We start from the raw sequence: 18,089 nt of genomic DNA on the forward strand, positions 1-18,089 counted from the left end.
TTAAATTTATTAAAGTAATTTGAATTTGAATCTGATCACTAGTCTATTCAAAGGATTCGCAAGTGCCAAGACTAAACATGTACAGTATGTTACTGGCAATGTGATATTATACCTTTAAATTACAAGAGCCTAGTTTTTAAAAATGAATTTGCATTTACCTTTGACAAAATTTCAATTTGGTTTGTGAGGCCTAAAAGTTTTAATATGTCTTTTTGTTGAAAAAAAACAAAAAGGAAGGTCCAAGGATTAATTACTACCTTCTCAGCCTGGGAGTTGGAAGACATCTTATTATGTTACGGATTAAGAAAAAGGATTAAAAAAGGGAGGGAATAAAGTGGTGATAGCTAAATTCCATGAAGGGTTCTCTAATATAATAATCATTCATTCTCATTACGTGGGCATGAAAATATCTCCAAGGAGAGGAACAATCATCCAATAGCAAAGATAAGAAATAAATTAGCCTCTGCATCCAGATGATAGCAAAATATGTAGTGTTAGGGAGCACTGCATGATTACTACCTCTCAGTGTGTCCCAGTTGATTATTACCCTTCATTGTTTGACTCAGTTTGGGTCAATAAGGTCCTCAAACTATCTTTTTGTGCAAATCAGCTCCACTTTTGCATCTATAAAATGCATACACACAGGCATGTATTCAAATAAGTATAAATACACAGAGATAAAAAAAAACTACATCAACATTTTATATGTACATGCATTGAGACATACTCTCAAAGATGAATTTTCCATTTTCCTCCTGTCTTCTGTTCTTTGCCAAAATCCATGATATGCTAATTTATTGCTTCACATCTTCATCTGGATTTGACTCATCTTACGTAAAAATGTCAAATTCTAATTACTAAATGAATCTTGAAGCAGTCTAAATTTTCACACTTCCTTGGTAAAGAAATAAAACACAAACGTCAGCAAATTCCTAGCCCACACTTTACTGCAAAATAGAACATAATATAAAGAGCACTGGCCCACATATATTGTGAATATTGTTTGCAAGCATACAAGATGCTGTTGATTAATCCTTCATGTTGTGCAATACATCAGCGCTATGCAACGTTTTCCATTAACGGTCAGTGAACTACAGCGAGAGAGTTGGACTACACTATGTGAGTTGGGTCTTGAATTTAAAATAATTCAATTACTGTTCTATTCTTACCCTATGCCTCTGTTAACTTATCTTCAACCAAGTTTCTTCAAACAATTTCTGAAATCATCCAGTGCTTTCTCTAAAATCCAGTTGTTTTCTGGGTATTTCCTTTGTCTAATCGGCCTGTCCCTGAGGACCTGGCTTATTTCTTTCAGTTATTTCTGTTTCCATGGTCGTAACCCTAACTGTGCAGCTCCTCTTATTGCTACTTCCATATTGTACCCCAGTTGTCAGATGTCTCTCAAAATTTCTTTGTATCATTTTTCCTTTGATGGACTGTTTATTTTTTAATAGCTATTTTTGAAATACTGCAAAGGCATTGATGAAACATGTAACAATACAGAGTTACTACAGGAGCAGAATGCAGTAACATAATCATATCAAAGGGTTTTTTTTTTTGCCTTTCTCATGAGATTACGTGGCTGTGAAGGAGTGGGATATATTTGGTTATCCTGAGGTGTGGGGCAGGTTTGAGGAGCTGGACAATCTTTTCCTGTCAGTCAATCGTATGTTTGCAGTTATCGTTAAAATAATAATGCACATAATGCCTTGATTCATAGAATACTATCAGATATTTGAACAACTGCTAGGACATTAACATTTTCTGCTAAATAAATTTGGAAGACTAAATTTACCCTTTTGCTTCCATTTACATAAGCAGTACTGTACACTGCAAAACTCTCTTGGCACTTTTCCATGGAAAATAAGAGGACCACAGGAGAGCAATTACTTTAACATGGCTAGCCATTTAGAGAGGTAAGAGAAAGCAATGACTGACAGAAATCAAATGGAATTGCATTGAAACAGCATCTCTTAGGATGCTCGAGGAGCCTTGTTATGGAGAGGGGAGAGATGGTGCGATGGCTCCCCCTTTTTTTCACCTTTTGACTGACCGCAACAATATGTATTTTGGAGAAGAAGTGTTTTAGCCCCTTGAAGGCTGTGACTTTTAAGAACAGGCACAAGACAGGCATTCTCGTATGTTTAAATAAAAAGAAAGAATAAAAATGTATTTTCTCAATTCCCAAAATATAAGTGCAATAACACCTACACACTCATTCATGCAAGACACACACACAGAAGAAAAAGTGGCTACAAAAGATGTAGGAAGCACTTAGATTATTTAGAGAATAAAAAAGTCATTTCTATTATCAGGCCTCGAGATGGTAGTTGGAAATGTTGCAAGCCTCAGGATTCTCTCTTGGTTCACTAAAGACAATGGAGGTTGGAAATTCCCACAATGAGCTCACAGTAGCTTGCTGCAAGAAACAGCAGATTTCTGGCTTGTCCAGTTGAAGTTGTGGTCAAGCCCTTGTAGCAAAGATATAATTTTGCAGCTAAAACAAATTAGTCAAATTTTTCTGCCTGTGGGTGAGTTTCTAGGCAGGGTTCTTCCATTTGCTGGGCACGATGGCTTCCCTCTGCCGTCCTGTCCAAGCTTGCCTGCTCATAGAAACATAGAAAAAGAGAAGCAAGAATAGGTCATTCAGCCCTTCGAGCCTGCTCTGCCATTCAATATGGTCATGGCTGACCCTCTATTTCAGTGCCATACTCCTGCTCTCTCCCCATACCTGCTCTGGCCCGTCTTTATGAATTAGTAAAGTGTTTCCTATTACGAGCCAGTTTCTGTCATGTGATTACAGTATCAATTTTCCCATTATGCACACAAATATTTTGGGCTAAGCAATTGTCACACAACGGGGGAATGAATGTGGGCCATTTGCACCTTCTTGTGACAAAGTGGTTTCCCTCAAACCCATCTTTGTGGGATTTCAATTTGCAGATACCAAATCTGGGTGAATATTGTATCTCAGGGCAGCATTTTCCCTCCGTCGGGGGGGGTTGTGCGGGAGTGGGCACGGGCAGGCGGGTTCTTGATCGGCACCCCCGGTCAGGAGCATGCCGCCATTTTACATGGGCGGGCCAATTAAGGCCCGCCGAGCGTGACGTCCGCCCGGAAGAGCTGTGCGCTCCCTGTGCGGGTGGGGGGGGCGGAGATTCCCTGAGCTGGGAGCGCGCTCTTTCGTGCATGCACGCGAGCGAGTGCTTAGATCTCCCTCAGGCAAAGTGCTGCCTCAGGGAGCTCGGCTCAAGTGTGAAAACTTTATTAAAGACAGAAAAAAAATTCCTGACATGTCCCCTCATGTGACAGTGTCACATGAACTGGGATATGTTCATTACTTTTATTTAAATATTACCCGAACATTATAAATCCCTCATGAATCCTCAACCAGCCTGTGGATGAGGTTTCATGCTTTTTCAGAAGGCCGCCTGGGCTCTTTGCCTGACCGCCAACCGTAATGTTGGACGGGCAGGCCCATTAATTAGGTCAATTACTTTTTTAAAGGCCTTAAGTGGCCGCGGACAGTTTGGCGGGCGCGCAGCCGGCCAAACTGAGAATCGAAATGACGCGGGGTGACCTCGGGACACACACCCGCCATCACCCCGCGTCACTTTACACGTCGGCGAGCAGGCCCCGCCCCCGCTTGCCGACCAGAAATTGCTGCCCTCAGTTTCTATAAACATATAGATAATAGTAACTGTTACTCCACAAGTGACCTGTCTCTTCAATGGAATATCCCCAAAAGTTTTTTTTTACATTTTAATGACTTCCCAGAGATATCAGACATGAAATAGTTTAGCTTTTTGTTTTTATTTATGAAATAGTTCCTGTCTTTACAGAAACCACAAAAGCAGGTCACTTGCCCCCTGGACTCCATCTTGTTAAGATAGATTATCCATGTTCCATGCTGCCTTTTAAAAGTAAAATGTCCATCTTCTTCATAAGTTCACAGGTGTATGACAGCAGGTGTAAAAGTTTGGAGAACTGCAAATAAGGAAGCAACATACGTTGATCAATGTTGCCACAGAACTGACAACATTTACACCTCAAGAATAAACCTAATTATAAGACAATGAGAATAAATTTCTTAATGGCTTCACCAGTTCAACTGAAGTAACTTTGGCAGAAACCCAATTTACATATGGAAAATCCCTGAGGAAATTTACCCTGAATGATAAGTGAAAATAAGGAGTGGCTCTCCAATTTAAAGCTAGTCTGCCCAACCTGCCAGTCCTGATCTTTTCCTTTGTTCTTTACTGTCTCATAATTTTCTCTGTTTGTAGTGTTTCTTCTTCCATGCTATTTTATTCCATTCTCCATGCAGTTTCATGATCTTGTTTTTTAATCTTTGTTTTGTGAAGTCATAATCCCTTTGCCATGTTGCCCATAAGTTTGATTTATGATCTTGTTCCAGGATCTAGTTCCTCACTCAATACTATCTCATAATCTCCCTCTTTCCATGCTGTCTCGTTATCTCATTCCTTGGCATATTTGATGTTTTTGTTGCCTTCTCTTTCATGGTATTGTTTTTATTCTTGGGCACTCTTGCCTCTGAGTCAGAAGGCTTCGGGTTCAAGTTCCATTCTAGATTTAGGGTGCACCTCAAGAGTTCACATCCTGTACAATGTGAGAACTCCAAGACGCTCCCCGTGTCCTGCATAACCAATTGTGCAGGAAGTGTCATCAATTGCAGCAGCTTGAGCCCCAGGTTTCAGAACTTGAGCAGCAACTGGCATAACTGTGGCGGGTCCATGAGGTTGAGAGCATTATGGATAGCACGTTTAGTATTGTAATATGCCTTTAAGGGATATCAGCATGACAGCACTAGAAGGGAAATGTGTCATGTGATCCGGCCTTAGTTTTGCTCTGAAGTCTTCAAGATTTATAGCTATGTACAACTGTTCTCACGCACTTGGTCTGCACAACATATTTACCCAATCCCTTATGAGTGATTGGTGCCTTGCGTCTTGTACAGTAAATAAGGGCAAGGTATTATATCATTATAATAACAGGACATGGGATCAGTTGTGGTAAGACAGGTGGCAGAAAGATTAATAACGGGTATGACATGGTGAACAGCCTTTGATCATACTGCATGGCAAGAGAAGACCTCAGTATTTTGGTCAGACTACAACAATGTTGCAGAGTTGGAGAGTGTTGAAAATGCAACGTCGTGACTGCAGTGAAAAGCTTTGAAGTCACAGTGCCAAGCTAGTGCTCAAGTAAAGAGCTGGTAAGCAGACCGATTCCTCATGGTGAGATCGCAGCACGTAGCCAGTCAGTTCCCTGAGTGGGACAGCGCGTCAAGAGGATCAGCATCGGGTTAGCTCAGTCGGGAAAGGTGAGTGACCAGGGTGCGGGTTGGATTGATAGCAAGCAAGGGAGAGTCAAACAAAAAAAACCCAAAAAGTCATAAAAATCAGGCCAGAGAAGGTTGCGATAATAACAGGCAGCTTGGGGACTTGCTGAACAATAAATTGAATAAAAATTAAAGACGCCATTACTTGGTGGTGTGTTCCTGCCACAACTCATCTTCATGAGCCGAGCTTTGGAAAAGCACATATAGGTGACTACAGAGACACTCATCCCAGATACTATAGGAGGAGGAAAATCAAAGGGATGCTGTCAGAATGTCCACAAAATTCCCCAGTTTGAATTGGGATGCAGCTGACTAACTATCTGAATTCAAAATGTTTCAACACCGTACAAAGCTATGATTTCTTCATTCAGGTGTGTCTGAACCAGACAAGCAAGTCAAAAAAAATTTGCCAAGCAATTGGGAATGAAGGTCTACACAGGCTGAGCATGTCAGGATTAACAGAAGAAGAGCTAAAGGGTCCCCAAAAGATATGGGGTAGGATTTTATGTCCTGCGGGCGGGCGTGCACTCGACCCGGTCAGGTGTAAAATGGTGCTCAATGACATCGGGTGAGTGTCCCGACATCATCGCGCACTGGCGTGATATTTCGCTTGGCTGGGGCACGCGGGTGCTGGAGCTGTGCCTGCTATTATTTAACAGGTCACTTCAGGCCTTTAACAGTCTAACTGAGGGTGATTTTTTGTTGCCTGTGTGATTTCGCGCTTGTTGCACGGGCAAAACGGGCAAGTGGCCAGCCGACATTTTCAAAAACCCCATCCAAAGGTGGGATAAAAAGGGTCAGCAGCATTGCCAGTGTCAGTAGAGAGGAGTTCTAGAGATAGTTTGCTGCTTGTGATTTATTGGTACTTGGCAGCTTCATCTCTGCTCGGGGCTTCATTCTTAGCATTTCCAGGCTTCATTTCAGGACTCCTTGGTATCTGCAAGGTCCCCGGAGGATTCAGACCTTGTGGACCTTTCCAGGTATCAGACAGCCTTCCGTTACCCTGGCAATGGAGACTGTGGCCTCCGCTGGTGGCACCTCCTCTGAGGAGGAAGAGAGGGGCAGAAGGGAGAGGAGGCCACGTGTCCCAATGCAGCTTCTGGGGAGGGACCTGTGGGAAGAGAAGCTCAGGCATAAGGGGTGCATGGCCAGCAGGAAGTCCAAGCGGAAGGGGCTGCAGAAGGCACCACTATCCGGCTGCCATCATTTATAGGTAGCAATGCAGCTACCTCAATATGCCTGAGGTGCAATGCAGAAGGAGGCTCCACCTCTCAAGGGAGACAGTGACCTCCATTTGTCAGATGATTGGGTCTGAGATCAGCTCCGACTGTGTGGGTGGACATCCCATGTCAGTGGCTCTGAAAGCCACAGTGACCCTCAACTTCCATGCCTTCAGCTCTTTTGAGGGCTCAAGGGGGGATCTGTGTGGAGCCTACTAATCAGCTGTCCACAGTTGCATCAAGTTGGTGACAGAAGGTCTGTTCAGGCGGTTACTGAACTTTATTCTTTACAATAAGGATGAGGCCAGCCAGGCTGAGCGAGCCAGAAGGTTTGCAGTGATTACTGGCTTCCCCCGTGTCCAGGGCGCAATAGACTGTACACATGTGGCCATCAAGGCGCCAGCAGGTGAGCCCGGTGCCTTCGTCAACAGGAAGGGTTTCCACTCCATGAATGTGCAGATAGTGTGTGATCACAGGATGCTGATTCTACAAGTCTGTGCAAGGTACCCTGGCAGCTCCCATGACGCTTACATCATGAGACACTCCCAGGTGCCGAGGCTCTTCAGTGCTCCAGCCCAACTGGATGGATGGCTGCTGGGTGACAAGGGCTATCCGTTGAAGAGGTGGCTCATGACGCCTCTCTGCCACCCAAGAACAGAGGCAGAGGAGTGTTACAATATGAGCCATGCCTCACCAGAGCGATGGTAGAGAGGACCATAAGTCTTCTGAAGATGTGTTTCTGATGCCTGATCCATTCTTGGGGGAGCACTATAATACCCCCCAGAGCGGGTGTCACTGATAGTGGTTGCTCTCCACAACTTGGCACTGGCAAGGGGGGACCCAGTGGAGGAAGTGGATCTTGACACAGATGTTGAGTCCAGTGGTGAGTCAGAAGAGGAGCATGATGAGGAGAAACCTGAGGGCATGGAGGCAGACCGCGGTAACCTCCAGAGAGACAGAGACATCAGGGACGCCTTAATCCAATGCTCCTTCAGTTAGGCTACCAATGATCAGCTTCAATCTCATGCCAGGGCTGCCGCCTCCATCCCAGATGTCTGAAAGGATCCTTTCATGTGAACACAAAGAACACTCAGTGCCTGCGCAATAAGGCTCAGAGCCACTTATGTCCAGCATTACATACTGGCATACCCTGCACCAATAAAATAAAAAGGTGAAGCATACTCAGGCCATGACGACAAAAACAAAATTTATCTCATTTTGACAATTCCAAACTATTTTCATAAACTTCTCTGGTCTTCATTCCCAGACCAGTATAGATAAAGTAATCATAAATGAACATCAAATCACCCATTACCTGTCCATCTTGTCCTCATGGCGCCTTTAACTTATGCTTGTGAGTGCTATGTCTTGGTGTGCCCCCCCCAACCCCCCTGCTGGCATCGGCTTTAGGGGCAGCCTGCTGACTCTTCTGTCCTGTGGGCCTTGATGACTTTGGTGGTCGTCCTCTTGCCTGTGTAGCCTGTGCTGGCCCCGCCTGGAGGGAGTGGCCAGTGCTACAGCTGGCATGTCCCCAGTCATCGCAGCCTAATCAGATGCCATGGTCACTGGCAGAGGGGTGGAGGAACTGCTGCCACCATCCAGAGCGCCCTGAGAGGAGCCCACAAAGATGACAAGCGGCTCGTGCACCAACGTGAAGTCGCTCTGGACCTCCCTGCTCACCATGAATGGACCGGTACCTAGCTGGGATACTGGGTGCCTCATATATCTCCCACACTGGCACTGACCACCTGAGCTCAGTGCCTTTGTGAGGGCTTGCAGGTCCGAACGCAACCCCAGGAACTCCTCATTCTGTTCCTGGAGCTGCCTCTCCATGAGAGTCACCAATCTCTCAATGGAGGAGGCAGTGCGCTCAGCCATGAGGGCCAACGCAGTGCTGATGCTCTGCATGGACTTCACCATAACAGAGACCATGGCACGCAGACCCTCATGGATCTCCATCAGATCCTCCCGCACATCTCGCTGGACATCCAGCACCTTCCCTAATGGATGACTCTAGAGGCTCATCATCAGCCTTCAACTGAGCATTGTCCTGCTCCCCAGCAGTCCTCCGACTGGTATCTGCGCTGGTACCTGGTTCAAAGAGCGGGTGCAATGGAAGCTTTGTGGTCCTCTGGTGTCAGGGTGGCCCTTCAGGGTCCACAGAGTGAACACTGCTGGTGAATCTAAAAGGGAGAGCAAGGTCGAGTGGGGCTGGACACAGCAGGTGGGAGGGCAGGTCGGGTGGGCACTGGCCTCCCCGCCTTTCCAACAAGTGACTTGCCGTCCTCCTAGAGGAGGCGGCTGCCAGAAGGGATACCCTTGTCTCCAGAGATGGGAGGAGGAGGCCACCACACCTCACCAAGAGGGCATGTGAGGAGGTGGCAGCAATGGTGAGCAGCCATGATGTGGTGTGGCACACATTGGTGCAGTGCTGGAAGAGCTTCAATGACCTCCTGTGCTCAGGAAAGGTGAGTACCCCGTTATTGCACAATACATCAAGCACAACTATCACGCACTCTCTAAGTGCTATTTTCAGTGTATTTGGTGTGCCTAGAGAGATCATTATGGGTAACGGTCCGCAATTTATTGGTAAGCCATTTCAGGATATGTGTGAGAAGTGGAATATTGATAACACTACTTCTTCTTTTCTTGATTACCCTCAATCTAACGGCCTAGCTGAATGAATGATTCACACATTGAAATCCCTAATTTTCAAATGTAGACAGACCAAGCAAGATCTACACATTTGAATGTTACATCTGAGAGCAAAACCTTTAACTACAACAATTCCATCACTGGCAGAGCTTACGTTTGGCAGACCAATGCATACCAATTTATCTACGCTTACCGTTTCTACTCTTTCAGAAACTAGAGAGCAACTTTTAAGACTAAAAGAGATGACCAATGTACACAATAAAAATGCAGGTATAGAATTGCCAAGTTTACAGTTGGAACAACAGGTTTGCATCCAGGATCTCACAGAAGATTTACGATAACCAGCCAAGGTGACAAGGGTTTATTCAGAACCAAGGCCCTATGAAGTCATTGCGCACAAAGGTGCAACAGTGAGGTGTAATTGAGGACAACTCAGATCCATTCCAACTCCTCCATCACTGTGCAGTCCTATTACATCTAGGACAAGATCCCAAATGTAACCAGGAACAACATCCAAGGATAATGATCCCACAGATCACTGGAAGTAATTAAAGAAACCTCCAGACGAGGTTACCATTACAAAGTCTGAGCGTACCAGCAGACTACTTTTATACATTAGTGTCTCATAGATTCGACAGTTCTATGTACTTATGTAATGGTAACTAAACAAGAACATGTATTGTAACTAGTTATGCTTCTTAGGAAGGGGGGAAGCACCTTTAAAAATAAAGGGAGATATAGTAATATGCCTTTAAAGGATATCAGCATGATGTCACTTGACTGGAAATGTGTCATGTGATCCAGTCTTAGTTTCGCTTTTGCTTTGAGCAGAGCACATACACAACTCTAATGTCTTTAAGCTTTATACCTATGTCATGTGGCACCACCACCTTGCTAAATGGGTTAGATTTCGAACAGATCTAGCAACCCGAGACTGGGCAACCATGAGGTGCTGTGGGCCATCAGCAGCAGCAGAATTGTACTCAAGCACAATCTGTAACCTCATGGCCCGGAATATTCCCCCATTCTACCATTACCACCAAGCCAGGGGATCAACCCTGGTTCAATGAAGAGTGCAGGAGGGCATGCCAGGAGCAGCACCAGGCAACCAAGAATGAGATGTCAACCGGGTCAAGCTATAACACAGGACCACTTGCATACCAAACAGCATAAGCAGCAAGTGATAGACAGAGCTAAGTGATTCCACAACCAACAGGTTAGATGTAAGCTCTGCAATCCTGCCACATCCAGCCGTCAATGGTGGTGGACAATTAAAAAACTCACTAGAGGAGGAGACTCCATAAATATCCCCATCCTCAATGCTGGAGGAGCCCAGCACATCAGTGTAAAAGGTAAGGCTGAAGCATTAGCAACAATCTTCAGCCAGATGTGCCAAGTGCTAATCCATCTTTGCCTCCTCCGGAGGTTCCAGCATCACAGATGCCAGTCTTCAGCCAATTCGATGCACTGCACATGGTATCAAGAAATGGCTGAAGGCACTGGATACTGCAAAGGCTATGGGCCCTGACAATTTTCGGGCAATAGTACAGAAGACTTGTGCTCCAGGACTTGCCACACCCCTATTCAAGCTGTTCCAGCACAGCTACAACACTGGCATCTACCTGGCTAGGTGGAAAATTGCCCAGGTATGACCTGTACACAAAAAGCAGGACAAATCCAACCCAGCCAATAACCAATTCATCAGTCTACTCTCGAACATCAGTAAAGTGATGGAAGGGGTCATCAACTGTGCTATCAAGTATCACTTGCTTAGCAATAACCTGCTCACTGACGCTCAGTTTGGGTATGCCAGGGTCACTCAGCTCCTGATGTTACAGCCTTGGTTTGAGCAAGGACAGAAGAGCTGAACTCCAGAGGTGAGGTGAGAGTCATTGCTCTTGATGTCAAGGTAGCATTTGACCAAGTGTGTCATCAAGGAGCCCTAGCAAAACTAGGGTCAATGGGAACCATGGGGAAAACTCTCCACTGGTTGGAGTCATACCTAGCACAAAGGGAGATGGTTGTGGTTGTTGGGGCCAAACATTTCTGCTTCAGGACATCGCTGCAGAAGTTCCTCAGTATAGTGCCCTTGGCTCAACCATCTTCAGCTACTTCTTCAATGACCTTCCTTCCATCATAAGGTCAGAAGTGGGGATGTTCACTGATGATTGCACAATGTTCAGCACCATTCATGGCTCCTCAGATACTGAAGCAGTCTATGTCCAAATGCAGCAAGACCTGGACAATATCCAGGCTTGGACTGACAAGTAACAAGTAACATTCGTGCCACACAAGTTGCAGGCAATGACCATCTCCAACAAAAGAGAATCTAATCACCGCCCCTTGACATTCAATGGCTTGACCATTGCTGAAGCCCCCACTATCAACATCCTGAGGGCTACCATTGACCATAAACTGAAATGGGCTAGCCATATAAATACCGTGGCTACAAGAGCAGGTGAGAGGCTAGGAATCCTGCAGCGAGTAACTCACCTCCTGACTCCCCAAAGCCTGTCCACCATCTAGGCTTAGGTAAGGAGCGTGATGGAATACCCTCCACTTGCCTGGATGAGTGCAGATCCAACAATACTTGAGAAGCTTGACACCGTCCTAGACAAAACAGCCCACTTGATTAGCACCCCATCCACAAACATTCACTCCCTCCACCACTGATGCAGAGTGGCAGCAGTGTGTACCATCTACAAGATGCACTGCAGGAACTCACCAAGGCTCCTTAGACAGCACCTTCTAAACCCATGACCACCACATCTAGAAGGACAAGGGCAGCAGACACATGGGAACACCACCACCTGGAAGTTCTCCTGCAAGCCACTCACTATTCTGATTTGGGAGTATATTGCCGTTCCTTCACTGTCGCTGGGTCAAAATCCTGGAACTGGAATCCTGGAGCGACATAGGCAGAAAGAGAGATGTGGTTCTGCAGTCAGAGTTTAGGGATTTAGGCAAGAAATTAGCAAGCAGGACCTCAAAAGTAATAATCTCCAGATAACTCCCAGTACCAAACTCAAGTGAGTATAAATTAGTAGGATAAAGCAGATGAATGCGTGGCTGGATAGCTTGTGTAGGAGGAAGGACTTTAGATTCTTCAAACATTGGGCCCAGCTCTGGGTAGAGGGCACCTGTACAGGCTGGATGGGTTACATCTAAACAGAGCTGGGACTGAGTTTCTTGTGGGATGATTTGCTAGTGCTATTGGGCAGGAGTTAAACTAACTTGCAGGGGTGTGGGAACCAGAAGGAATTATCAGAGAGAAATACCAAAGTGCACAGAATACTGGGAGTAATATATAGCACTAGAACAGAGAGTAGTAGGTTATTAGGTGAGGCTAGAGTAAGGGAGAAAGTAACAAAGTCTAAATCAAGGTTACTGTGCATGGCATAAAAAAATGGTAGCTGAATAATAGGCTACCTCCAAAGAAGAGATGGTTCAGGAACAATAAAGGTATAACACCTGGAAAGAGAAAGGTAGGGTAAACAAATCCAGAGCTCCCTGTCAGGCAAAAGAGATAGACAGAAAGATGAAGAAGAAAAAGTATGCTTATGAAATATGTCAGGTGGATAATACAATGGAAAACCAGGCTGAATATAGAAGGTTTAGATGGGAAGTGAAAAAGCAAATAAGAGAAGCAAAGAGGGAGCATGAAAAGAGACTGGCAGCTAATATAAGAGGGAATTCCAAAGTCTTCTACCGGCATATAAATAGTAAAAGGGTGGTAAAGGAAGGAGTAGGGCTGATTAGTGCCCAAAAAGGAGATTGATGCATGGAGGCTGGGGGTATAGCTGAGTTATTAAATGAACACTTTGCATTTGTCTTTTCCAAGGATGAAGATGCTACCAAGGCCATGGCAAAAGATGAGGTAATTAACACCCTAGAACAATTTAAAATTGAAAAGGGGGAGGTATTAAATAGGCTGCCTGTACTTGAAGTTGATAAGGCACTAGGATTGGATGAGATGCATCCAGGGCGATTGAGGGGAGTGAGATTGGAAATTGCAGAGGCGCTGGCCATAGTTTTCCAGTCTTCCTTAGGCTCAGGGACTCAGAGGACTGGAGATTTGAAAATATGGCGCCCTTTTTCAAAAAAGGGTGTAAAGAGAAGTCTAGCACCTGCAGCCCAGTCAGTTTAACCTCAGTGGTGGGGAGACTTCTAGAAACAATAACTCGGGATAAAATTAGTAGTCACGTAGACAAATGCGGGTTAATTAAGAAAAGTCGGCATGGATTTGTTAAGGGAAAATCATATTTAATGTAACTTGCTGGAGTTCTTTGAAGAGGTAACAGAAAGAGTTATTGAGACAATGTTGTCGATGTCACAAGAACAAAAATACCTGGAAAAACTCAGCAGGTCTGACAGCATCTGTGGAGAGGAATACAGTTAACGTTTCGAGTCCTTATGACTATGTTGTCGATATGCTGTATATGGACCCAAAAGGCATTTCATACAGTGGCGCACAACAGACCTGTGAGCAAAGTTATACCTATGGAATAAAAGGCAACATAGATATGAAATTGGCTGAGTGACAGGAAACAGAGGGAAGTGGTTAATGGATGTTTTTTGGGCTGGAGGAAGGTTTGTATTGGAGTTCCCCACTGGTCAGTGTTGTGACCCTTGCTCTTCATGATATATATGTTACTAATCCAGACCTTGGTTTGCAGGGCGCAATTTCAAAATTTGCAGGTGATATGAAACTTGGAAGCATTGCGAACTGTGAGGAGCACAGTGTAGAACTTCAAAACGACATTGACAAGTTGCTGGAATGGATGGATGAGTGGCAGATAAGTTCAATGCAGAGAAATTCATTGAGGTGATTCATTTTGGTAGGAAGAACATGGAGAGACAATATAAAAAAGGGTTACAACTCTGAAGGAGGTGCAGGAGCAGAGGGACCTGGATGTATATGTGCATAAGTCATTGAAGGCGGTAGGACAGGTTGAGAGTGTGGTTAATAAAGCGTACAGCATCCTAGGGCAGAATCGTCCCAGATTTGCACTAAGTGTGGTAGCGGGCGGGAAAAAGAACGTTCTCCCTACCGGCTGCAATGGTGGCTTTTCACGCTGTATCATCCCAATCCTGCCTCATTAATCATGCATTTCTGGGAAACACGCCATTTCGATGGCGGGTGGGCTCTCATTTGCCCACCATGCCATTACCTCACCGCTTCATCATGTTGAGTGCGATGCTTAAAGTGCAGCCGCACGCACACAGCTCAGTGCTTCCAGCCCAGGACCGCTGTATAGAAGACATGGCCCTGAAAGGCAAGAAGACTGCAGCCCCCTGATTCAGTGATGCATCCCTGGAATGCCTTTTGGATGCTTTGGAGGTCCAGCGTGATGTCCCCTACCCCCACTCTGGCTGCAGGAGGTCCAGCAATCTCACCATTCTGGCTTGGTAGGCGATGGTGGTGGTGATTAGTGCCAATGCTACACAGGAGAGGTAGGACATCCAATGCAGAAAGAGGATGGGCTCTCATCCATGCCGCCAGCGTAAGGCAATCATCTCATCACTCTAAACTCACACACTCACAAGGCTATCACACATTCACTGGAATCTCACTCACTGCCAGTTCAAGGGACATCACCACTCATTCTCACAAAAACCCTCACATCTCCAACTGGCCTCCTCTCCTCTGGAGACTGAGTCCTTAGCCCTCACCATCTTGAGGCCACTTACACAGATCAACTTGTGCCCCCCACACACACCCTGGGATACCCTCTTTCCCCAGTACAGCACTCCCCCTGCAGCCTCTTCCCTTGCCTGAGGCCACTTCTCCCCCTTCCCAAGCAAGCCCTATCCTTGCAGCCATTGAAAAGACACCCCTGCTTTATGGCTGGTCTGCTAGGTAGAGACCTGCCCGTGAGCCCTCCTGAAAGTGATGTGGTGCTGCCTGGGAAGCCTGGTGCCGATGACTGCGAGTGCTGCCTGAAGCCCCAGGTAGGCAAACAAACCTTGAAGTCCCGAGGGAAGTGCAGTTCGCCGGGTGCACATCGCTTATGTACAGTTGTGAAACCAACATGCCGGGATTATCCAGCGTGGGAGTGATGATGCCAGTAAGCAGGGCTTATAATGAGATGCTGAAGTATTGAAATTAGGTTCCAGACTTGGATGATCCAGTGTGGGAGGATGATTCCGGTGGGCTGGATTTATAATGAGATGCAGATGTATTACAATGAAGTTTCTGCCGTCCGACGGCAGGAATTGTGGCCCGCCATTGAATGGCAGAACTGACGATTGCAAACTGGTTTCATGACATCGTTCGGCCTCAGGTGGAGTATTGTGTCCTGTTCTGGGCGCCGCACTTTAGGAAAGATGTGAAGGCATCAGAGATAGTGCAGAAAAGATTCACAAGAATAATTCCAAGGATGAGGAACTTCAGTTATGAAGATAGATTGCAGAAGCTGGGACTGTTTCCCTTGGAGAATAGAAGGTGAGAGGAGAGGAGATTTGATAAAGTTATTCAAAATCATGAGGAATCTGGGCAGAGTAGACAGGGAGAAACCGTTCCGGCTCCTGAATCGATCCAGGATGAGAGGGCACAGATTTAAAGTAATTGACAAAAGAAGGAAAAATGACGTGAGGAAATTTTTTTTTGCACAGTGAGTGGTTAAAGTTTAGAATGCACTGCCTGAAAGTGTGGTGGAGGCAGGTTCAATTGATGCAATCAAAAGGAAGCTAAACTGTTATCTGAAAAGGAAGAATGTGCACGGTTACGGAGAGAAGGTAGGGGAATGGTCCTAGGTGAATTGCTCATTCGGAGAGCTGGTGCAAACACGATGGGACGAAAGGCCTCCTTCTGCGCTGTAACAATTCTGTGATACTGTGATTTGAGCACAAAAATCCAGGCTGATACTTCAGGACAGTACTGAAGGGGTGTTGCACTGTTGGAGGTGCCCTCTTTTGGATGAGATGTTAAGCTGATTCTGCCTGCCCTCTCAGGGTGATGCAAAAGATCCCATGGCACTATTTCTAGGAAGAGCATGTCCAGGCCAATATTTATTTCTCAATCAACATCACAAAAACAGATTATCATGTACGCAAGTTGGCTGCTACATTTCCTACATTACGACAGTGACTACATTTCAAAAGTACTTCATTGGCTGTAAAGGACTTTAGGACATCCTGTGGCCATGAAAGATGCTATATAAATGCAGGCCTTTTTTCCCTTTTCCTTGACCTTGCTCCTTCATCAATGCTAGCTCATGCTTTTATTACTGATTCCAAGCTGTCTCAACTGTTGTTTCTTTGTTGTCCTTTGTCCTCATATTTTTGTATCTGTTTCATGTTTTCTCCTACTGTCCACAATCATTCGAGGCTTATTCATTCCCTTATGTGTTTGTTCCTTGTTTTGCTATATTTTTGATTCTCTCATTTTTTTTTTCTTTAAACTGGCTGCTGGCAATGTTTGTGCTGCAGCAGATGTTAAAACCATTGCAGTGTGAACTTTTTTTCTCTTGTAAAGACCCAGTCAGCATTTAGACAGCATAATTTATATTGTTTCTACATAAACACCACTGAAAGGTTTTGCTAGCCACTTTTCAGCAAGGACTGATGCTTCCAAAATCTTTCACGTTGCCACATACACGCAACACTTGACAAAATGTTGACCCGGGTACCAGAAACACCTCCACCTGTCCTTCCCACATGCTTTCCTCAGGATCAGACCAAGCTAATTAACATTCTTAGCAATGGATTTGAAAACTATGGAAGCAATGCATTTTCATTTATATTTTTCCCTGCTCCATTCACCTCAAAATTCTTTCACCCTGCAAGTTGCTGTAAGTGCAACTGATGATAGCACAGTGATGGCAATGGGACATTTGTGAAAAATGAGAGAAACAGTCAGTCTTCTTTAGCAATGAGATTTAAGGACAGAAAAACATTGAAAACGAAGCAAAAGGAAAAACAGAGAAGAAAGGTGAAAGGTTGAATCAGGTATAGAACAAGAAATAAAGCAAGGGAAAGAAAGATTGGGTTAAGAGAGAAAAAAAATAGAAAGGAATAGAAGAAATGTTGAAATTTTAAATTAAAAATCTAAAAAAGAGAAAACTGTAGAGTCACCTGATATAGGTCTTTGACATCATGAAAAGTTTTGATGGACAAAATGTTCCACTTGCAAGGGATATCACAACTGTCTCAAATATGAGACAATAATTAAAGAATCCAAGAGTGAATTCACGATAACCTTCTTTATCCATGCAGTGGTTAGAATGTGGAACTTGCTATCACATAGAGTCATTGAGGTGACTAGCATAGATGCATTTAACAGGAAACTAGATAAGTACATGAGGGAGAAAGGAATAGAGGGATATGCTGATGGGATTAGATGAAGAAGGTTGGAGGGAGGCTTTTATGGCATGCAAATATCAACATCGACCTGTTGGGCCAAACAGCCAGTTCGAGTGTTGTATATAACATGGGCAAGATCTTTCCAGAAGGGAGGAGGTCTCAAAGTTGATAAGTTTCTCGGGTGGCCAGCACACTCAGGAGGGAGGCAGGACTTCCCTGCAATATTGCCCAGATGAAGCAATTAAGAGCAGGCAGACAAAGGGGCTGCTGATTTAGGAAGGCGGGCAGGCCTTCCACACTGCTGACCCATTCAGAAGACCAGCAGCTCTGCAGGCTTGGCAGAGCAAAGAGAGCTGGCCGCTGTAGAGGTTACAAGGGATATGGAAGGTCACCACCATTCTGAGGTGCCCTCGCAGGGGTGGCAGAGAGTTGTTTTTTTGCAAGAGCCAAGCTGGCAGTCTCTGGTGTTCAGAGCGGTGGACTTTGCTGCTGGCAGACTCCTCCTTAGGCCATGGTTCTTGCTCCTCTCCCTGGCTAAAAAGTCGGGG

General features: G+C 45.2%; 1 protein-coding gene across 8 annotated transcripts in view; it reads left to right on the forward strand.

Moving 5' to 3' along the window:
• Positions 1–18,089, forward strand: part of chrm2a (cholinergic receptor, muscarinic 2a) — an 82,778-nt gene that overhangs the window by 47,956 nt on the left and 16,733 nt on the right. The gene's annotated exons all lie outside the window — the stretch shown is intronic.

This window comes from Cetorhinus maximus, chromosome 22 (assembly GCF_964194155.1).
Source record: "Cetorhinus maximus chromosome 22, sCetMax3.hap1.1, whole genome shotgun sequence".
NCBI lineage: Eukaryota > Metazoa > Chordata > Chondrichthyes > Lamniformes > Cetorhinidae > Cetorhinus > Cetorhinus maximus.